This window comes from Astatotilapia calliptera, chromosome 17 (genome assembly GCF_964374335.1).
Source record: "Astatotilapia calliptera chromosome 17, fAstCal68.1, whole genome shotgun sequence".
In the NCBI taxonomy this organism is placed as follows: domain Eukaryota; kingdom Metazoa; phylum Chordata; class Actinopteri; order Cichliformes; family Cichlidae; genus Astatotilapia; species Astatotilapia calliptera.
In genome coordinates, this window is record NC_137438.1 from 38,454,606 (window position 1) to 38,479,089 (window position 24,484).

Below are 24,484 nucleotides of genomic sequence, written 5' to 3' on the forward strand. Positions count from 1 at the left end.
TCACCTCTATACTGGTCAAGCTGGATGCTAGCTGCCCCACCCTGAGCCTATAGGACAGCTAAAGGTCCTTCCTGTTAAAATCGAGTTCCTCCTTCCCACCAAGTGCTGTGCTTAAAGGTTCGTTTGATCATGTGGCTCGTCTATTTCATATTGTAAGGTCTTTACAATATAAAAAGCCAAAGGAAAACTTTAATGTGGTGCTATATAAATAAAACCTTATTGAATTTCTTATTGAATTTAAATAATATTATTAAAAATATTTAGAAAAGGGAAAATTCACAATTCTTAAATCTTTTTCGACTGAACTTTTACCCATTTCCAGACATTCATTTTTAACATCTGCTGGTGAAACTCAAAATGTACTTACATCATCAGATGACCTCAGTTTGCAAAACTGGATTAAGGTTGAGTGTGAGGAAAATGTGAGTCATTTTTGTGGAAAAACATATCAAATAACGATCTTAAAGAAAACAAGAAAATTGCAAAGACATGTGTGCAGTTTGAAAAATTGCACATAAACATCAGTCAGTGTTTGGCAGTCAAACTAAGCAGAATAAAGGCTACAATAAAGGCTAAAAAACCTAAAAGAAATCTTTAAAAGAGAGATCAGACGTTTAAATAATTTTGGCAGATTATTTTTTTAATTTTTTTAAGGCTAATACATTTGTTAAATTACATTTTGGTTTCAATCATCCAACTGACTGATGACCACTTTGCACATCACGTACCATTAACCAAATGATGACAATGAAAAAACATCAGCATGACAATATCAATCACATTATTGTGATTTCTTTAACAACACGCCTGTTGTTAAATTTAAAAAAAAAAAAAATGGAAATTGAGGTTTGGCCATCCAAAAGAAGCACACTGACTGTGTTTACAGCGATGTGGTCAACAGGTTTGCCACACCTCGGTGCACGTTGTTGTTTTAACCTTTTTTTATGTGTAATAGTTCTGGTTCAGCTGCATTTTTTTCCGAGGTATCTGAGTAATGCACGGTGCACATGCAGCATGTTCTCTCAAAGCTTCCTGACTTCACAACAAGACTTCCAGCTTTAACAGGTAAGATTTTTTGGTTGCTAGTAAAAATGGAAATTTATAATCAAAACAGTGAGAGGTGTGAGATTATATCAAACAGCTAGAACAGAGAAGAAATCATTTTTATCGTATTTTAAAAATATATATTTTCTGAGGTGTAAAAAGCTACATTTGGAAGATGACTTGTAAACGTCTACAAAAGCTTGCAGATCTAACATAAAACTGATCTGTTCTGGCTTTCACCTGAAAGATGTAAACTAATGTAATCATTCTGGTCTTTTAACAAACATTTATGGTCACTGAGTATTTTAAAAACATGTTTATTATTTCTAACTAATGTTTTGTAACTGATGCACGTGGCACTGTGTCGAGTTTGTGTCTTTTTTTCTCCTTCTGTAAAAGTTATCTTTTTAAAGTGCATACAATTCTAACTCAGCTCTGTAAATCATTCATCAGTCAAACAACTAGTGTTGTGTTTTTCCTCCAAGTGGGATTGCACAATCGTGTAATTTACTTTTCCCACACTGAGCTACCTCGCCCTTGTTCTTGATACAACTGTGTGGTAGTGGCTTCCAGGTAAGTGCATTGCTTAGGTGTGGTTAACAACATGGTAACAAATTTCATACACACAGCTTAACACTACCCAATGTTGCTGTTAACAAATCCATTTACTGATTGCACTGCCTTTGTTGCGTTTTAAGAGTGGTTATAAAACAGACATTTTCGTAATCTTTGGGGAAATCTCTAAATACGCTGATTTAATTGTGTTTTATTTTTGGAAAAAAGTTTCAGGGAATTATTTTAGTCTTGGTAGCCAGGATCGGTCCACCAGGACCTCCGCTCCTGGCTTGCCGCCCGGCTCACAGTGCACCCGACCCCTATGGCACCTCCTGTGGGTGGTGGGCCTGCAGGAGGATGGGCCCATGTCCCCTTTTCTGGCTGTGCCCAGCCGGCTCCATGGACGCTGGCCTGGCCACCTGACGCTCACCCTCGGGCACCGTCCCCAGGCCTGGCTCCAGGGTGGGGCCCCAGTAACCCTATCCCAGGCAGGGTGAACTGTTCCCTCGATGGTCTTGTCATAGGGGTCTTCTGAATCGCTCTTTGTCTGGTCCCTCACCCAGGACCAATTTGCCATGGGAGACCCTATCAGGGGGGCAGAAGCCCCCAGACAACATAGCCCCTGGGACCCCTGAGACACACAAACCCCTCCACCACGATAAGGTAGCGATTCCCTTAGAGATAGGGTGAGAAGTTTGGCCATCCGGGAGGGGCTCAGAGTAGAGCCGCTACTCCTCCACATCGAAAGGAACTAGTTGAGGTGGTTCGGGCATCTGACAAGGATGCCTCCTGGGTGAGGTGTTCTGAGCATGTCCCACTGGGAGGAGGCCCCGGGGCAGACCCAGGACATGCTGGAGAGATTATATCTCTCGGCTGGCCTGGGAACGCATTGGTGTTCCCCTGGACAGCTGGAGGAGGTGGCTGGGGAGAGGGAGGTCTGGGCTTCTCTGCTTGGGCTGCTGCCCCCACGATCCAGCCTCGGATAAATGGAAGAAAATGGATGGATGGATGGATGGATGGATGGAGGGCTGAATTATTTTAGTTCACTAATTCTAGGAGGTCAGAGTTCAGAGTTGTGATGTCATCAGTAAGCGCAGAAGAAGAAAAAACAGTGTTTGAGAGCATTGTTTGGTGATGATATGCTATGCTGCCTGTAAACTCCAAACCTGAAGTGAGGAGAATAAAGAGAGTGAAGTCATGTCTCTCTGAGTGTGCAACACTTAGATATCACTCATCAAAACAACACAGTCAAAGTTGCATTTATTGTATGCAATACCATGAGGTCATAAATATTTGGTCTTCATACAAATGAAATAGCTGTCAAGCTGGGATTTAAAGGGTTTTTTTATAGGGATTTGCCTATGGTCCAGTGCCATCCCAGTAATCCTTCTATTCTTCCTACTCCTTTTTAACTTGCAAACATATTCACTTAGTGTACATTAGATACCTTTTGATGTTCAATTCAGTTCAATTCAATTTTATTTATATAGCAAGAGCATTTGCTTCAAAGTGTTTTGTACTGTAAAGCAAACAACCCTAGAATAATAGAGAGAAAACCCCAACAATCAGATCACCCCCTGTGAGCAAGCATAGGGGGAGAAAAACTCCCTTTTACCAAGAAACCTCCAGCAGAGCTGGGCTCAGAGAGGGGCAGCTACCTGGGTGTGAGGGAAGTCACATGACATTTAGAAAACAAAACTTGTTCTTTGTCTTGTTAAATCAGCCTCTTAATGAGGAATATGTGCTAAACATGAAAGTTTTGCATTAGGTGTTCTTGCTTGGTACTGATTTCCATGTATTAACAGGTACAGTAACCAGTCAACAACAATGACAGCCAACTGGAATACTGACCTCTTTGGCTGTTGTGACGACATAAAATCTTGTAAGCAACCAAAGAATTTTTTTATTTATATTTCCCTTTTATCATCATATGCTGCATTTAGATAATGTACTAAAACATAAATAAACATAAATATTGTTTCCAGGCTGCTATGGTTTCTGGTGTTGCCCTTGCCTCGCCTGTACCGTTGCAGGAATGTTTGAAGAGAACCGCTGTCTCCCATTATGTGACATCTGCAGCCCCGCTGTGTTATCAGCCTTTGGGATACCACTGTTTGTGCCTCCTGCTGCCTTGGGTCTGAGGGTTGGCGTTCGACACAAATATGGCATCCAGGTAAAACCCTATAACACTTATTAATAAAAATATTATTCTGACAGATATTTTTTAGGCTCCCACTGGTAAATTACTAACTAAGAAATGGTACAAGTAGTAAAATGAGTATAGTTACAGAATATTTCTCTACAGGGCTCTATCTGTAAGGACATCGCCACTTCCTGTGTCTGTGTGTGGTGCACCTGGTGCCAGTTGCATCGCGAGTTAAAAATTCGCAAACACGGCACCCATGTCGTCAACATGCAGCCTACACCCACTGGGAAAAATTGAGAGTTTGTTATGGCTTCGTGCTGAGGTTGCTCCTCGTTGGTGTGATCTGTCCTCTAAGATCTGTTATGTTTGGTCTCACCAAACTAATTGATATTTGGTTATGATGGTCTTGCTTTTGACCTTTCTTTTCCCTCTAAGGATTTCTGCTGTGATACACTCAAGACAAGCATCGTATGTTTTATATATGCATGGTTTTCATTGCCTCTCTGAGCTAGCTCGTGACATGTAAGTTAATTATTTTAATGCTACAATAATGATGATCATGACAATTGAGAAACTGAGATCAATGACCCTCAAACACATCTACAAAAATAAAAGTGAACTCTACTAAGTTCTTAAATCTCTGTGTGAATCTGTAACTTTTTTAGACATACTAACTTTGTATATGTAAAAGTATCTCAAACTAAATCCATCTAACCCAAAAGTCCTGTTACATGAAAAACAAAACATGCTGTAAACAAGATCAGCCCACAGTCACGGGTAATGTTGTTGTAATGTTATGCAAATGTGAAAAATACCTAAATGGAAATGTTCTATTTCAATACTTGTCTAAGAGATCATGAATATCAATTTGTCCGTGATGCTATGATTTTCATGATTACTTGAGATCTGTTTAATCCCACCATATGAATCTATGATGTCATGACAAGCAAGGAAGCAATGCTTGTCTTTCTGTAAAAAGTCACGGATGCACCCATGAACATGGTTGGCTTGGTGGGCTTCCAGCTGAGAGCAGATCTTCAGAGGAGAACAACGGCAATGTTGGATTAAAATGAGTCCACAATTACAGTATGATCTGCAAATATACAGACATAATGCATCATTACACATTTTGTACACAGTCTCTAGAGTGTTGTTGTATACATTGTGTGACAGTGAGTGGCCTGACCGGTTTCAAACTCAGAACAACAAACACTTACAGCAGAACAAAAATAAACTGATAACCACTAGATTACTGTGATTCAGAGTCTTGTGTCACTGTGATTACACCTAGGTACACAAATAAAACTGCCACAGCCACAATGTAGGTAAAATGACTGGTGAATTAGCTTTACTTTAGCTTTAATTATTACCATTGCTAATCTACACTGATGCCCCCCATAAATGCACTATAAACACCCTATGGACGTAACCTTACACCAAGGTCAACTGGACTATTTTATGCTTGCTTATAATGGATTGGATTTATATAGCGCTTTTCAAGGCACCCAAAGCGCTTTACAATACCACTATTCATTCACTCTCACATTCACACACTGGTGGAGGCAAGCTACAGTTGTAGCCACAGCTGCCCTGGGGCAGACTGACAGAAGCGAGGCTGCCATATCGCGCCATCGCCCCTCTGGCCAACACCAGTAGGCAAGTAGGGTAAAGTGTCTTGCCCAGGGACACAACGACCAGGACAGAGAGCCCAGGGATCGAACCGGCGCCCTTCCGGTTACAGATGCGATTCCCAACCCCCTGAGCCACGGTCGCCCACCTGCAAACGTACAGAAATCGCGCATTGTTACACATTCTGTACACAATCTCTAGACTTTTGTATAACAGTGAATGGCCTGGCCTCTTTACTCCAACTTGATCTGATCATTTAGGATATACTCCCTCTTGTGGTGTAATGTAGGCATAGCCGCTCTCAATAGAAGAGAATAAACCTTTATTGTCCCGCGAACGAGAAGTTTGGGTGTTACACTGCTCTTACAGCAAGGGGAATATAAAATATAGAAGAAAGAAAAAAAGTGGTCCATATTAAACATAAGCAACTGAAGTTATACAGGTAACAATGTACAGAAATATGTATAAACATTGTACGGAGATATGTACACGAGTGTGTGTGTGTGGGGGGCAAACAAGCTGATGAGTAAGTAACCAAAAGCTGGTTGTCTGACAGCTGCTAGCGCTCCTTCCTACACTGTGGGAGTGAAAGTCTACTGCTGGACGAGCAGCTCAGTGCTCATGCAGGGGATGGGAGGTATTGTCCACGATGGATGTCAGCTTAGACAACATCCTCTCCACTCCAACCTGCTCGATGGACTTCAGCGGACAGTCCAGGACAGATCTGGTCCTCCTGACCAGTTTGTTGAGTTTCCCCATCCCTCTCTGCCATTCCACCACAGTGTCGTAAAAAGTCCTTAGAAGAGTACTTACGGTACTATATCTCATTGGAGAGCGCACATTATTTTGTGACAATAAAATAACATTTTAAAAACACAAACATTATAATTAATTGATGCAGTGGTTCCCAAACTTTTTTTGGTTTGTTATGTTTAAATATATATATATACAGGGCTTGCAAAATCACTAGCCCGACGTCCTGGGGCTAGCGGTTTTTCCAGTCGGGCTACCAAAATCTATCTCTGCCCTGCCCGTCGGGCTATTGTAGGAAAAATATATGTCAATGCTTTTGCATTCTTTCGGAAATGTAGCTGGGTAATTATGTCATTGGCATCGGTGAGCCACTGTCAATATGTGACATATTGAAGTCGCGTTTGAATTTGCGCTTGTTTTTTGCTTTCACTTTGCAATCACGTGAACTGTGTATAGAGAGCGACAGTACTGATTGGTGAGTGATGATAATTTGTGCACCAATTCCTCTGACATCGTCTTATCAATCGTTAGCTTACTATGCAAACATGACAAGTGAAATCTCCCGCAGCAAGCTTAAACATATGAGAGGTTGATCGCGCAGAGAATCGCTGACCGTTATGTGTGTGTGTGTGTGTGTGTGTGTGTGTGTGTGTGTGTGTGTGTGTGTGTGTGTGTGTGTGTGTGTGTAAAAGCAGCAGGATATATATTTTAGTTCTGCTGAGCCAAATAAGACAGGTCAGGGTGAAGAAGTGACAGCCAAAGAAAAGCTTACCACAAAACGGAAAAGTTATGACAAATCAGACTATAAGGCAAAAAGAAAGTGCAGCTTTATGGTTTCATGGACAAAAGAATTTCTGTGGCTGCAATATGACGAGCTATATAACCGGGGCTGCACATAAGTGGTCCGCAGGTGCGCATTGGCAGTCAAAAAACAAACAAAAAAAAACCGCGCACAAGATATGAAGTTGCAACGCGTGTTTGCATACATAAGATTTTCTGGAGGAGGACAGACATTTGTTTAGAACTCTTAAAGATGTCGAAGAAGCTCCTTTAAGCAATTACTTTGGTGTTCCTCCACCTCCAAAGAAATGTCAGAAGGAGTCCGAACCACAAAAGAAGCACGTATTCTCGGAAAAGTGGTTGCAGGAGGTGAGCTGGCTTCAAACAAATGATGAACGCACAGAGATGTGGTGCGGAATGTGCCGTGAAAATCCCACTCTAGCGGACAAAAACAGTGCTTTTTATATGGACGCAAACGCGCGTTGCAACTTCTTATCTGGTGCGCGTCTTTTATTTTGACAGCGAATGCGCACATGCGGACCACTTATGTGCACCCGTGTAAATAACATAATGTTCTGCCGGGTGTGTTGTTAGTTTTCTCTCGATTTCTGAGTCGACAAGCGCCTTTGTTACTGGGACCAGTCATTTTAAGAAAGGCCCCCATTAGAACCCATGAGAAATGCATTATTGCTCAGTCTGCAATATCTTTCCCAGAACAAACACCAATTGCAAATAACATACTAAAAATAAACCTGAAAAATCTGTTTAGAACAGCGTACTATGTTGCAAAGAGTGAACTACCACTGGCAAAATTTAGCAGTCTTTGCAAACTTCAAAAAGCAAATGGCCTAGATCTTGGTTCCACTTGTCTCTTATCCGTGACTTCAGCGGAAATTTCAAATTCAGGATCTGACACAGACTGATTCATGTCCTACACCGTTCTTACAAGTTCATAGAAATTTATGTTCAATTAGAACCAAGTATTTGAGTTGATGATTGTAATTTTTATACAATGTTGTAATTTGTTTTTCAACAATTTTTTGATTAATGTTTTGTTTCCTTTACAATATTATACTTTAATGTATAATATTGTAAAGGAAACAAAACATCAATCAAAAAATTGCTCTCTTTTTTTTATTCGGGCTACTTACATTTATTTTGGGCTACCAAAAACTGAAGAGTCCCTGCCCAATGGGCTACCAGGGATTTTGAAATTTTGAGAGCCCTGATATATATATATATATATATATATATATATATATATATATATATATATATATATATATATATACACATATATATATATATATATATATATATATATACACACATATATATATATATATATATATACACACATATATATATATATATATACACACATATATATATATATATATATATATATATATATATATATATATATATATATATATATATATTAGGGGTGCAACGATACACATAATTCACGGTTCGGTTCGGTTCGATACTTTGGTGTCACGGTTCGATATTTTTTCGATACAAAAAAAATGTTCATGCCTTTTTAATTTGTCATTTATTAAAATTATAAATATATATTTTAACTCAAAAGTACAGTTTTTAAATTTAACCCTAACCCTTGTGCGTGTTTTTTATTTTGACAGCGAATGCGCACCTGCGGACCACTTATGTGCAGCCCTGGTTATTTAGCTCGTCATATTGCAGCCACAGAAATTCTTTTGTCCATGAAACCATAAAGCTGCACTTTCTTTTTGCCTTATAGTCTGATTTGTCATAACTTCTCCGTTTTGTGGTAAGCTTTTCTTTGGCTGTCACTTCTTCACCCTGACCTGTCTTATTTGGTTCAGCAGAACTAAAATATATATCTGTCTGTGAAGGTCATCGTAGTCAAATATATATCCTGCTGCTTTTACACACACACTCACATAAGCTCAGCGATTCTCTGCACGATCAACCTCTCACATGTTTAAGCTGCGGGAGATTTCACTTGTCATGTTTGCATAGTAAGCTAACAATTAATAAGACGATGTCAGAGGAATTGGTGCACAAATTATCATCACTCACAGATCAGTGCTGTCGCTCTCTATACACAGTTCGCATGATTGCAAAGTGAAAGCAAAAAAACAAGCGCAAATTCAAACACGATTTCAATATGTCACATATTGACAGTGGCTCACCGATGCCAATGACATAATTACCCAGCTACATTTCCGAAAGAATGCAAAAGCATTGACATATATTTTTCCTTCCTATAATAGCCCGACGGGCAGGGCAGAGATAGATTTTGGTAGCCCGACTGAAAAAATCGCTAGCCCCGGGACGTCGGGCTAGCGATATTGCGAGCCCTGTATCTGATTGAGGAATCACTCATCTTTGGAAAAGAGAGTTTATTACAGAGAAATGTCTCTTTCCAAAATAAAAGCTATACTATCCGCTTCTTCTGGGCTATATTCTCAGCAGCATATTAAACAGCTGTCTAAATGACTCGGCTAAAGTTAGTAGCATGCTTGTTGTTTTTGTCTTTGCACTAGGATGATGTCGGCGTAAATGTGCAGTCATATTCGTTGTGTTCCCACTAGTGCTTTCAGGTTAATCTTGTTGAAATGACGTTAACGCCACAACACGGCAAATCTCCGTTAACGAGCTACCGCCGATCGCCCCGTGCATGGGGCTAGACGGCCAACACGTTAACGAGCTAACTGCGCTAACACACTAGCTCCCACCCATGTAATTGAGCATTGCATGGCACATCCAACATACTGTTTTACTTTAGTCCATGACTCGCTTACCTTCAGCGTCATACGTCACATGAAAACCAAAATAATTCCAAACGCCAGATCTGAATGAGGGTGGGGGAGGTGCCCTGCGCTCTTCCTTCTGACTATGCTGTCTGTGTTGAGCGCTCAGTGAATCTGCGTTCGACTACTCCGCCTAGGCTGCACTGTCGACCCTAGGCGGAGCAGTCGAACGCAGATTCACTGAGCACTCAACACAGACAGCATCGTCAGAAGGAAAGTTGATAAAATAAATTACAAATGTTGTATTGTTCGATACATATGCGTACCGAACCGAAAGCACTGTATCGAACGGTTCAATATCGATACGAATATCGTTGCACCCCTAATATATATATATATGTGTGTGTGTGTGTGTGTGTGTGTGTGTGTGTGTGTGTGTGTGTTCCTTTGTCCCAGATCAAGGAACACTAAATTTCAAAATAAATAAATTGTCACGGTCCGGGGCAGCGGCCGTGTGAAGAGTGGAAAGGAGGACTCAGATGCAGCACTTACTCAGATGTGAAGGTGATTTATTGACAATACTGAACATAAAGTGGAGATGGCAAACAGAACTAAGGATGAACTAAACTGGGAGAAACTACACAAAGGGAGTGGCAAACCTGAACATGAAGGGAGAACAGTAGGGAGAGCACGCAGGGGATTCACGGAGAAATGCAGAGTACGCAGGGTAACACAGAGGATGGACACAGACGACGCGACGAGGAGCAGAGGAAAACACACACTATAAGTACACAAAGAGACACTGGGAAATCACACACAGGTGGGAGACACAGCTGGACCTGATTAACCTGACGAGACAGGGGAACACTAACACCAGGGACCAATAGAGGGAGCACAAACCCAAAACCCAGTATCTAAAATCCCAAAACACAAACCATCCCAAAACAGCCCAAGAATAATAAAGAGAATAATAACAATAAGGAACACAAACACAAAGTCACTGAGTCATGGCCGCAGGACCATGACATAAATACATGAATGAATAAAGAAACTGTTGATTCTCTACTTGAATTACAAAGCTGACGCTGCTTTTGATATGACAGCTAAATGTCTTTATTCAAACTATCAGACCCCTAAAAAAATCTGGAAAAATTTAACGTACCTGTGTACGTTAACAGTCACATCTAAGTCACCTGAGACTAGAACATGATCATGACTATTATCAGCAGTTTCCGTTTGTTTTTTTAAGAAACACAACAACAATAAAAGGAAACTTTGTTTTAAAGTAAATTTATATGTGTATGTTTTTTGACATTTATCTTCAACAGACATATAGATGTTGCATTTGTTTGTATGTTTAAAATGAACTTGAACGCACTTAAAACACAAAGAGAAAAGTTCATTAAAAATATAGAGGAACTTCTGGGCATGATCTTTTGATTTCCTTTCTCTGTTTCTATAGTTTCAGGTTTTGCAGCATTTTTGTGTCAAGCCAATGGCAACTCTAAGCCACTCCCATTACAAGGTACATCCTTTCCTATATTCCTTATCACAGGTGCACACAGGGAGTCCAGCAAGACCAGGTAAGACCTTCCACTTTTCTACAATGAATTTTACATCATCTATCGTTTAGTGTGATTCCTTTATGGTTCACGGTGTAATACTGGATGTATAACGCTGTAGGAGATGTGATGACAGAGGGAATAAAATGTAAGTAAGTTTATGTAAATTGATACATTCTTAGAAAGAGATGAGTGTTTTTTTTCCTGTTTATTATTGACTCTCTGTATTGGTGACTGTTTATCTGCAAAGGTGAATTATATGCAGGGCTGCAGACTGTAAGCTGTCTTGTGTAGAGGTCAGGTTATATTGAATTGTACTCTCAACCTCGTGACTGTTTAAAATGAACTTGGATGTTTTAGGAAAGTCAGTGTTTTACCTCGTGGTGTTTCTGGTGTTTTTCTGTCTGACGCTGTTGCGTTTTTAAAGCTCAATCTTAGTCTTTGGAATCAAGGATGTATAAATCAGATTTAACTGAAGAATTACAGACAATGCACTTTTCATTTCATTTCTCCGAGCCTATAGTTTCAGTTTGTTTGTGTTTATTCAACCATAAAAAGATGCTGCTTCTAATCGAAGGAACTATGTAATTTTCTGAGGTAGAAAGCTTTTTTTTTTACATGTATATATATTTGAATTGTAGCCAACATACAGTACAGTGTTCTTCTTTCTATTTTTCGTAGTTAATCTTAGCGATCGCTGGAACAAATATTTTAAGAATTTAAGGTTTCTGATGAACAAGCTTCGCTACAAGGTGCTCCAGAATCTAATCTGATCATCTACTGCCTAGATGTCCTACACAACAGACGGTTCTTTCTGCAGATGCATTTCTTTAACTTTGGTTTACCCGCTCCTCTACTTTCACAGAGCAATCCTATAGCATCTTGGCACACAATGGCAGAGAAACCCTTGACAGACTGGGACAGTGGTCTTTGTGACTGCTTTGAGGATGCACATACTTGTAAGAAGCCAGTTAAAGTTGATTGACTCATAAATTGTATTTGTGTTTTCAGGACTACAGGTTTTTTTCTCATTTGTATCGTCTTCATCTTTTGAGACTTGTTACCACTTTATTGACGTGTTTCTGTGTTTTTCAGGTTGCTATGGATTCTGGTGCGGCCCCTGCCTCGCCTGCACCGTTTCAGGAAGATTTGGAGAGAACTACTGTCTCCCTTTATGTGACATACTTGGTTCTGCTGCATTAGCAGCCTGTGGGATACCCCTCTGTGTTCCACCAGCAGTTTTGTCTGTAAGGGCTGCCATGCGAAACAGATATGGCATCAAGGTATAAAGCGCAAGACGATGACATACTCTGAACTAAAAGTGGAAAGAAAAAGCAAAGTAATGCTTGTATTCTCTTTCTGCAGGGCTCTCTCTGTAAGGACATTGCAGTTTCCTGTTTCTGTGCCTTATGCTCCTGGTGTCAGATGCATCGTGAGTTAAAGCATCGCAAGAAAACCCCGACTGTAATCACTATAGAGAACAACACTGTTTACAACATGCAGCCTGTTCCAGTTGCCCAGCTACCAGCGGTGATGGTGTCTGCACAACCACCCACAGCTGGTTTTGTTGCTTAACCCAGGAGGTGTTATGTACTCACAGTGGCACTGCTCTGAGTTAGCTTTAATGTATTTATCAGTGAAATCAGAGCCTCTAATAATTTTTAATTGAATTGTATGATCAATTATTTGTATTATTTTCCTAATAATCCTCAATATTTTTTCCTTTAACAGTTATATTTTGAGAAATAATGATGATAGTGAGAGTTGGTGATTCACTATAGTTCTGAGATTCATTTGGTAAAAAATAGTAAAATGACGAAATCAGATACAAAGATGAAACCAAAGTTTCAGGGCTCATTTTTGTAGCCAACTATGGCAAAAGTCCATCATAAAACTTTTCTTTCAGACTTTATACTGATGTTTGATGTCATGCAGTCTGTCCAAATTATTTCCATTTAAACAAAGACAAGAGCTCAGAGTTCCTGCTACAACAATAAATAAATAAATAAATACAGGTTAGCAGAACACAAAAGACTGAATCTGGAAAAAGAACGAAAAAGCATCAAACTAACCCTGCTACAAAATAGAGCACATTTCATTCATAATGTTGTAAATCCAAGCCCATTATGTATTCATGATTTGAATCCTGGGTTATGCGAAATCCCAGAAATAAACCTTAGACAAAGTGAATCTGTGAACTAAGGTGTAGGTCTATTAGGTTATGTTGTGGTGATCCTCGGGTTGAGGGATGGGTGTTCATACTGGAGTGCAAAATTAAAACCAATGGAAGATGGACAAGAAAAGTTCAAAGCCATCAGGTCCTCAGTTTAGAAAAAAGAGAAAAGAAGAGGAGGAGAAATGAGCAAAAGATGCAGGTAAGCAGGTGTGTCATTGGATAACGGCAGCTCATCCTGAAACAATCAGAATCAGAATACTTTATTAATCCCTAAGGAAATTATGAGGGTTACATTTGATCCAAGAAGAAAAATAGAAGGTTTATAGCCTGAGGCCGGAGGGGGCCTGAGGCCGGAGGGGGCGTGAAGTGGTCCCGCTCCTGAAATTCAGATGATATCTCCACTAGATGGAGGAGTTGTAGAGTGAGATGGCCACAGGCAGGAATGATTTCCTGTGTCGTTGCCAGAGGGGGTGTTCGCCCAGGGCACCAAACAGGCTAGGACCGCCACTGGGTAAGGGTTAGGGTTAGGCATTCATTTTTCATGGTTAGGGTTAGGGTAAGGGGGTAGGGAAAGCATTATGTCAATTATATGTCCCCACAAGATATGAATACCCAACGTGTGTGTGCGTGCGTGTTTTCGTGATGATTCTTAGTATCTATTAAATATTAAAAAGATGTTAACTGTCAGTCACCTCACCCCGGTCTGTGAATGCTGCTGGTTGAAGAGTAGCAATATTGATCCCTAGTCTGAAATTACTCTAAATTTATTTTTATCAATAAACAACCCTTTAGGAAATGTCCTGCAGGTCTATAAAACACTTGTCTGTTCTATGCTGAATATGCTATGTTGGTATGGATATGAGTGTGTCCTAACTTGTTATGGAAGTAATGCTAATTCACTGTCGATGTAAGCTATTCCGAGTTGTATTTTCACTGTGACTGTGTACAAGGGTTTGACATGGTGTGATTTCTGAGAACAGGAACAAAAAAAACAACAACAAGATATTACAATGCAAATAAGAAATATTTGTATTGCATAGGTCAGAGCAACAGGCCCCACACATGGACTTGTTCTTATATAATGCTTTTCTACTCTGAGCACTCAAAGCACTTTACACAGCTTGCCTCATTCATCCATTCACACCAGTAATCTTTTTAAATGCTCTTTCTATGTAAGTGCTTTCTATCTAACATTCACATGCATTCATATTCCAATGGACGCACCGGAGAGCAACTTGGGATTAGTATCTCGTCAAGGACACTTGGCATGCAGACTGGAGGACACGGAGATCGAACTGCTTACCTGAGCTACAGCTGCAGCTACCCCTACATTCACACTACAGTCCTGTTAAGGAAATACATTCTCCTTATTGTGCTAAGAATGCAAAAATATATTAAAAACAGTTCTTAAATACACCACAAGATGGTGGACCAACACAAGTAATGAAACAGGCAGTTTTCAATAGTCAACATTTCAGTTACCGTCTGTGCACCAGGAATATAGTTCTTTAACACCTCTGCACACGAGAAACTCTTCAAGCTACAATAAATACTGATGTAAAGAACTAAACCCTGAACAAAACGATCAAATAATCAGTCAACTATGGGTTAAGAAAAGTTCGAGCAGGAGAACCAGAGTAGCAAAACCAAAGGAATTTGTTATCTGGAATGCTTACGCTGATGATGATCAGACCTCACTCCTGACAGAAATTGAGGCTGTCAGGCTTTTAAAGAAAATACAGAAGACATTAGCTAAGTCAGATTTACAGCTACACAAAACTGCCAGCTGATGACCTGGCAAAGGTCTTCAGACACAGACATAGGGACATATTCTTCACCTCTTCAATGTGGCCTTGGACTAAGCTGGATCCTTGAATATGAGACCTTAATCTTCCAGGCTTCTAAGCAAGAATGGTCCTTCATTTATCAGGCGCATCCTCTATAGCTGTACATCACTGTACAGTGCAAGGCTAACATCCAAGACCTTACCACTGATCCATGTGACTGCCAAAGAAAAGAAATGGAATGCACAGAAAGACTCCCTTTTAGAGGTCGAACTCCTGTACATACCCAGACCTTATGTCTCATTGCCTCTGTTCTCAATGCAGCAACAATAGCACTGTTTCTTCTCAGATGAGTTGTTGATTGAAATTACAGATTTCATCAACGCTGCCCTTGCTCTTAATGGAGACGGACAGCGCTACATTGGATTCATCATGGTAAAAACCAAGCTGGTGCCTTGATGAGGCTTGAGTTGCACGCTTTATATTACACCAATGACTCTTCACGACGGTTTTAAATGTATGTACCCAAAAAAGTCTCAAGAATTAGTACTTCCACTACACAGACTCAGTGGCACCATGTTTCAAAGGATCACAACTTAGCTAACATTGCGACAGGGCAAATAACAGCAAGTCTGCAAGTAAATACATGAGAAGTACACCAGCAAGTACACCAAGACAAGTTTTTTCACTCATCCTTGGTTCCTGAAGTTCTAACAGCAGCTATTTACATCTGAGACATGAAGTATGTTTGATCTGGTCAAACCAGAACATGATGCAGAGATCTGCCCATTGATCAGTGTTTTCACAACTAAAACTGTTGACAGACTTCTGTTTCCTCATTGACTAGAATAGTTCTCCTTATGAAAGACCCTGATATGAGGAATGACAAAGCTCATCAGTGTGGCAAGGAAGTCTAACGTTTCGAGGGAAAACCCTTAAAACCCCTAAATACTGCAAATTTTCGGGTGATCCTTGATGTTTAACAGTTAGCATTCAAGGATAAAGTTAAACAGCTGGAAGAGGGGAACTAGTTTTGAAAATAAGTTCTTTGTCGAGGCTGAGCCCATTCCTTGACCAGGTTGTGGGACGATTATGGTAAATGGACTGGTTCTTATATATCGTTTTTCTACTGCATCTGAGCTCTCCAAAGCGCTTTACGCAGTTTGCCTCATTCACCCATTCACACAAGCACTTTCTTTCTAAGCTCTTTCTACGTAAATGCTTTCTATCTAACGTTCATCATCATGGTTATAAAGTAGAATCATTGCTTTGAAGTCTCTCCGTGGTGGTTTTTATCTTTGCTTTGTGTTGTCGGCTTTGCGTTCATACTTAAATACTAAGAGAAAGAACATGTGTGTCCTCATTAGGACAGGGACTAGTGTTGGTGTGTGGGGCTGTAGCCACAGGTTTATAATGTTAATTGGCAACTAGAAAAATTTGCATTTCCTGCGAAAATGCTGTGTGGATTCCTTAACGCTGAAGATGTCTGCTGAAAAAAGCTGAAAAAGTTGAAAAAAATGTTGCCCTGAGCAGGATTCAAACCTGGCCCTTCTGGTCTCAAGGCAGCTACTCATCTCACTGAGCCAAAGTCATTCTCACAAAGCGGAGGTGGAGAGACTGACAATTGTGCTGAATGATGAGCAGAAGCTGCTGAGAATTGTGCTGATAAGAGGTGAAAAGGCTGAAATTTTTTCTGAAGAGGTGAATAAGCAGAATTTGGGCAGAAAAGAGGTGAAAATTCTGAAAAGTCTGCTGAAAAGAGTTCCATCAGCAGAATTTCTGCTGAAAAGAGGTGAATGAGCAGAATTCTGCTGAAAAGAGGCTTTTGCTTGGTTCACGTTTACTAAGGCACTACCCAAAAGGCGCCACAAGAGGGCACTCCAACACAAGAGATGACCTATTTACACTGATGCACTTAGTAAACAGTCAGCCCCCTAGTGACTATGATTTGGCAGAAATACTATGACTTAGTAGTAATACTATAACATAACAGATTTCCTAAAAAAAAACTATGAAATTGCAGTAATTCTATGACTTGGCAGAGATACTACGTTAAAAAAAAAAATGTTGCCCTGAGCAGGATTCAAACCTGGCCCTTCTGGTCTGTAGGCGGCTATTCATCTCACTGAGCCAAACTCTTTCTCACAAAGAAGTGGTGGAGAGACTGACAATTGTGCTGAAATGAGCAGAAGCGGCTGAGAATTGTGCTGATAAGAGGTGAAAAGGCTGAAAACTTTGCAGAAAAGAGGTGAATCAGCAGAATTTCTGCTGAAAAGAGGTTTTTTCTGAAAACAGCAGAAAAAACTGAAAATTTTGCTGAAAAGAGTTCAATCAGCAAAATTTCTGCTGAAAAGAGTTGAATGAGCAGAATTCTGCTGAAAAGAGGTTTGTGCTGAAAACAGCTGAAAAAGCTGGTATTTGTGCTGAAAAGTAGTGAAAAAACTGAAAATTGTGCTGAAAAGGGGTGAAAAAGCTTAAATTTGTGTTGAAAAGAGTTAAAAAACTGTTGACTGAAAGAAATGTTGCCATAAGCGGGATTTGAACCCAGGCCTCCCACTCCGAGAACGGATGCTCATCTCACTGAGCTAAAACACAGGTCAACCCGGCAAGGAAAATCAGTGAGGCCACTGATAATATGCAGAAATAGGCAAAAAACATTGCAAAAAAAATTCAATATCTCAAAAAGTATAGAAGTTATGAGCACCAAAAGTCTTACCACTTTTGCCTACGGCATCCACACAATTATGAGACACTGTGTTTCAAATCATTTTACATAGTAACAGGAAAGTAACAACGAGTAGTACAACATGGCTTTCTCATGGGTGTAATAAGTAACATACTGCACTACTTTTAAGAAAAGTGTTCTGTGTAATATGTGTAACAACTTTTTTACTTTTCTATTTTGGAGTTATGACCCCAACACTGATCACAACAAAGAGGGAAAACAACATTCACAAACATTTGACCACGCACCGTGTAATTAGTTTGCATGAATGTAATGTCGTTGATATGCTACTTAGAGATGGTGGTGACTCTCAAACTGGAGCAAATGAGAATTGTTAAGAGGTATACTCTAAAACACTTCTTCAGTAGAGACTCAGAGAAGAGAAACACACAGAACTTCTTGCTAGCAAGGGCGAGCCTCCAGCACTGAGACTCGTGCTGAGAAACTGCCCCGGTCTTTATTTATACTTCAGTGAGCGTTTCTTTCTTACATTGGAATGTGGAGGTGTACGAGTGTGTGTGTGTGCGTGTGTGAGACCCCATAAACGACTTCCCTTAACCTGCTGGTCTGGAAAATCCAACAGTTCATCTATATGTAAAGAAGGCACTTAGACTAAAACTGACATAGCTACGTTAATCCTACCGTAAAACAATAAAACAAGGTACGACCTCTCCCATGCTCCTAGGATGTGGGGGTGAACGCCAGAACACCCTGGAATGTTACAGACCTCCTAGAATGAGACATTCTTTCAATATGCCACCAACTATATACTTCTAAACACAAATGATTACATGTAGTATTCTACCATATGCAAACTTATATCATTAAAAGATTATACTGACTACTAAATACAATTTTCCATTGACAAGAATCAATAAGGATTTTAATCAATGAGGGATATCAATGTTGGAATAAGAATCGCTAAATTCTTATCAATTCCCTACGTGTGTAACACTGGCATGGTGTGGTCACATATGTATCAAAGTTACAGATCGGCATTTTGAGGATTCTTAAGATAAGAAGAAAAACATGATAATTATAATTATTAGTTCCTGTTCCAAAAAGCAACTGAAAAACACTTAACTGTTTATTTTTCTTTTAGCACTTAGGACTCTCTTTTATAATAAGCACCCTTTTCAGTTGTTTTTGCTTTTCCTTTAAAAACCACCTGGAATGCAGTTATTAATAATAATAATAATGGATTGCATTTATATAGCACTTTACAATTCCACTATTCATTCACTCTCACATTCATACACTGGTGGAGGCTACAGTTGTAGCCACAGCTGCCCTGGGGCAGACTGACAGAAACGAGGCTGCCATATCGCGCCATCGGCCCCTCTGGCCAACACCAGTAGGCGGTAGGTGAAGTGTCTTGCCCAAGGACACAACGACCGAGACTGTCCGAGCCAGGGCTCAAACCGGCAACCTTCCGGTTACAAGACGAACTGCCAACTCTTTGAGCCACGATCGCCCCCGCAATTACCACATAATGGAAAGTCACTTTTAGTTTCATGTTTCCATTTCCAGAGTTTCAGGCTTGGCAGCATTGTTTGTGTTGGCCCAAATGCCACTGACACTCCTTATCCAAAGAGCCAAGGATCCTTTTATTCATTAAGTTTCAGAGGTGCGCAAAGGGTGTCCAGCAATAGCAGGTAAGATGTTCCAGTTTTCATTCAATTCATTTTACATCAACTTAGTGGTCGGAGAAACAGAGGTCATCATTACGGTGTGACTGTAAAAATCTAAGGTTTATGTAAACTGTTATGTGTGTTATTAGTATTCCCGAAGGCAAACCACATCCAAATTCTAAGCTGTCTGGTGTAGTGGACAGTTAAAGTAGATTACACTGTCTGAACTGTAAGCGTAATATACTTTCACTTCCAAACCAGTCTACATATCCTGTTCAGATGTTTACTTTTGAGATATGTCAACCACGTATTGCTGTTTGTTTTAAAGTCACTTGGATGTGTATAGAAAGCTTGTTCTTCCTTCATCCCCAAATGCTTGTTCATTATCGATGTTTGGGGGTGTCTTTCTGTAATGCTGTAGAATTTTTACCTTGATATATAAAATGTCTTGTGAATTATGGATATATTAATCAAGCTTAACTGACGACTTACAAAATGACCACAATATCCTTAACATGCACTTTGGTTTCATATCTATGTGCATGTGTCCACAACATATACTTTTTTTCTCTACTTAAACTTTCCCATTGCTACAAATATTTGAATGTCTCAGGTCTCGTGAACAAGTTTGATAGAAAGAACTTCAAAATTAACATTTTGAATTTCATTTAATTTGGCTTTTTCTGCTTCTCGACTTTCACAGAGTGATCGTTCAGTGTCTGTGGGTGAAGTTCAATATACAATGGCAGAAAAACCCTTGACAGACTGGGACAGTGGTCTTTGTGACTGCTTTGAGGATGCACGTACTTGTAAGAAGCCAGTTAAAGTTGATTGACTCATAAATTATATTTGTATTTTCAGGACTACAAGTTGTTCTGATTTGTGTTGCCTTCATCTTTTGAGACTTGTTACAACTTTGTTGATGCGTTTCTGTGTTTTTCAGGCTGCTATGGATTCTGGTGCTGCCCCTGTCTTGCCTGCACTGTTTCAGGAAGATTTGGAGAGAACAACTGTCTCCCTTTATGTGATATATGTGGCTCTGGTGTATTAGCAGCCTTTGGGATACCTGTTTGTGTTCCTCCTGCAGTTTTGTCTGTAAGAGCTGCCATGCGAAACAGATATGGCATCAAGGTATGAACCATGAGATGATGACACTGAACAAATTCGACCTGGGTCACTTTCGTATGCGGTACTGAATCCGATACATATCCGATGTTTTAGAAAGCGACTGCTGTTTGAACGGTCATGTCGCATTAAATCCGTCTTTTACGTCACTGACACAAGACAGACGCCAATTATCACCGCCGGAGAAGACATCGTGAACGCTGCCTGGCCATCCAGCGAAACTCTTGGGAAGACAACGTGAACATTTTATTTGTACTGTATAATCTGCAGATTCTGACAGAAATCTGCAACTATCCTTTGAAGCACCGCTCCTCTCTAAAACAGCAATAAGGATAATTATTAGGTTATTTACATTATTATGTAAATAACACAATAACTTAAAGCAAAAATTGGGAAATGTACAATCCGAAGTCTTTATATTAAGGGCCATCAGTCAAACAATATTTTTTTGCTCTGGGTCTAAACAGAGCGCGTTATGTGTGACGTCTTCTTTTGCGCATGCGGGCCGCTTTGAGCGTTCACACTGGAGCACGTTTGCTGTCACATTTTATTTGTAGTGTGAATGAGCAGACAAAAAAATCGGATTTGATCAAAAAATCTGAATTGAGCATCAAGACCTGTAGTGTGAACGTAGCCTTAGTGGGAATTACAAGTCTCACTCACTGAATCAAAAACATCCATATTTGATTTCAACTATGCCTAAATGTTTTTTTGTCAAACATTCACACACATACTCAGTATCTGCTGCAAGGATATTGTGACATGTGGACCAGAAGAGCCAGGGATTGATCTACCAAACTTCTGGTTGGTAGATGACCTGCTCCTCCACCTGAATTACACCACATCTGTAATGCTTGTACTCTCTTTCTACAGGGCTCTCTCTGTAAGGACATTGCAATTTCCTGTTTCTGTGAGTGGTGCTCCTGGTGTCAGATGCATCGTGAGTTAAGGCATCGCAAGAAAACCCCGACTGTCATCAACATACAGAATAACACTGTTGTCAACATGCAGCCTATTCCAACTTTTCAGCCAGGAGTGATGATGCTGCCTGCACAACCAGTTGCAACTGGTTTCATGTCTCAACCAACAGTGGTCGTTCAAACAAAGTAACACTCGTAGAAATCTGATGCTGCTCAGAGTGTGTTCTCATGTATTTACTTGTAAAAGCAAGAATGTAATCATTTAGTATGTTAAATTCTTACTGTTGATTTCCTAGTTTTCAAGAAAATTAAGAGAGTTAACATAAATGATGGGAATGATGATTCGCCCATTTGAAGTTTAGTTACAAATGTAAATGTACTTTATTGTTGAAGTAATAGCGATGTTTTACAGGCTCAATAAAAACAAATCTGCACCCCATTTTTGTTGTCTTATCCTACTTTTCTGAGACTTTTCTGGTCAAATGAGTGATTCAGTTTTAAAATCTGCAAAGATCCACCATGAAGCATTTGTTTCAGATTTTACACTGATGCTTTGTGTCATGCACTGTGTGGTTGTGTCCTTGTGGTGTTTTCAATATGAAGATTCTCAGTCATCCAGGTCATCATAGTCTAAGGAGCTTGGAAAGAAAAGCGTCTGGACTTGTTTAAGTTGCTTGAAGACGTTTCACCTCTCATCCGAGAAGCTTCCTCAGTTCTAGGGTCAAATGGTGGAGAGTCCCAGATTTAAACCTAGTGGGAGTTTCCCCCCAAAGAGGGACAAAGGACCCCCCTGATGATCCTCTACCTAATCACATGAGCCGAAGCGTGAAAATGGGTGTGGGTCACAATCAGCCAGGGTTTTGGGTGAGCTCATTGTGAAACCTGGCCCCACCCTATCATGTGATTTCCTGAGGTCAGCTGGCCCAGGATGTGAGTGGGCGTTAAGGCGTCTGGGGAGGGTTCTCAAAACTGGATTATAAATGGCAGACAGTTGGTGTTGTAAACCACCGCCTCTGTTCAAAGATGGTCGCTCACAGTGGACATAGATGGCTTCTTTCACTCCTCTTTCAAACCATCTGTCCTCTCTGTCCAAAATGTGAACGTTGGCATCCTCGAAAGAGTGACCTTTGTCTTCTAGATGCAGATGAACTGCTGAGTCTTGTCCTGTGGAGGTGGCTCTTCTATGTTGTGCCATGCGCTTGTGAAGTGGCTGTTTGGTCTCTCCAATGTAGAGGTCTGGGCATTCCTCGCTGCACTGCACAGCATACACCACATTGTTAAGTTTGTGTTTTGGAGTTTTGTCTTTGGGATGAACCAGTGTCTGTCTGAGCGTGTTGCTGGGTCTGAAATGCACCAGGATGTCATGCTTGGAGAAAACTCTCCTGAGTTTCTCTGATACACCGGCTACATAGGGGATGACAATGTTGTTGCATCTGTCTTTCTTATCCTCCATCGCTGGTGTCTGGTGTCACTGAGGAGAGTAGTGATCTTTGTCTGGTAATCCGTTGTGTTTAGGACCACGGTGCATCTTCCCTTATCAGCTGGTAATATAGTGATGTTGTGGTCTTTGCTCAGGGAAGCGACGGCCTTCTTTTCTTGTAATGTGAGGTTAGACGTCGGGACTTTGGCACTGGAGAGGGTGGCTGAGACTTTCATCCTGATTTGCTCTGCTTCTGTCTGTGATGATTTATTAATCCATATGGCGGTTTCTGTGGCTGTGATGAGGTCCACTATGGGCGAATTAGTGATGGGATTTCCGGCTCTTTTTAGAGATCCGGCTCTTTCGGGTCGGCTCACTAAAAAGAGCCGGCTCTTTCGGCTCCGAACCGGCTCTTCAGGTTGTTTTGTTGCTTTAATTAATTTATTATTAACAATAATATAAAATTATGCACAAAAGGAATTACTAACGTAAAAACAAGTGGTTTTATTTATATATGTTTATATATAAATATATGCGGTGGCCCCTAGAGACAAAACACGTACAAACTCCAAAACACATTTCTAGCATGAACTGAACTTCCAAAGCAGAGCTACTAGATCACTTAAATTACACAATTGAAAGCATGTGTGTATTGTTTGTGTATTTATACACAGGCACTCATATATATATTCAAATAATTTTAAAAAAAGTTCATTTACCTGTTATTACCACACACCAAATCCGGTCATTGGTACTTGCTGGCTTGTGTAGCCACAAGATAACAAAGGCTCAACACTGCGCCCAGCATCCTGGAGCACTTCTGTTGTCTTTTGTACGTGTTTTGAGTTTTTATGTGCTTCTGAGTTTTTATATGCTTCTGAGTTTTTACGTGCTTCGGAGTTTGTACGTGTTTTTACGTGTTTTGGAGTTTTTACGTGTTTTGGAGTTTGTACGTGTTTTTACGTGTTTTGGAGTTTGTACATGCTTCAGAGTTCGTACGTGATTTGAAGTTTGTGTGTGCTTTGTCTCTAGGGGCCACCGTAAATATACTTTTATTTATTCACTCCACATAAAATGTAATAAATAAATCATCTAATACAAAAATCAACTATTCACATTTCAAGTTTTAACTATTTAAATTTTCAGCTTTTTCCTTTCACAAATTTAAAGTGAAAAGAACACAAAACACTGCAAACCACAACACAATTAAATATAAATTATAATATGAAAACTAAAAGAACATGCATATTCTCTGTCATATGGACCTGCATGAATAAACTTTCTCAATCCTTTATCATCTGCAACCGAAAATAGTTGTGGATGATTACTATACCTTTCTAATGTTGTTGTCCCTGCCTCTCTTTCTCTCTCTGTGGCTCTGTTCCTGTGCTACTGAGTGTAACTACCGCCCCTCCCCCCTCTGCCCAGCGTAAAGCACAAGGCTCGCGTGCAGAGTGAAGCGGAAAAAAAGTGCGAGAGAGAGGCTGAGAGAAAGA

At 40.2% G+C, this 24,484-nt stretch overlaps 2 long non-coding RNA genes across 2 annotated transcripts in view; one reads left to right on the plus strand and one right to left on the minus strand.

The window, feature by feature from the left end:
* The window catches only part of LOC145421403 (uncharacterized), a 57,011-nt gene that overhangs the window by 11,496 nt on the left and 21,031 nt on the right, over nt 1-24,484 (minus strand). The window lies entirely within an intron of this gene.
* Nucleotides 19,414-22,007, plus strand: LOC113009406 (uncharacterized). Its single transcript, XR_013902688.1, has 4 exons — nt 19,414-19,547; nt 20,227-20,332; nt 20,467-20,654; nt 21,522-22,007. It is a non-coding gene; the product is annotated as an uncharacterized LOC113009406 (long non-coding RNA).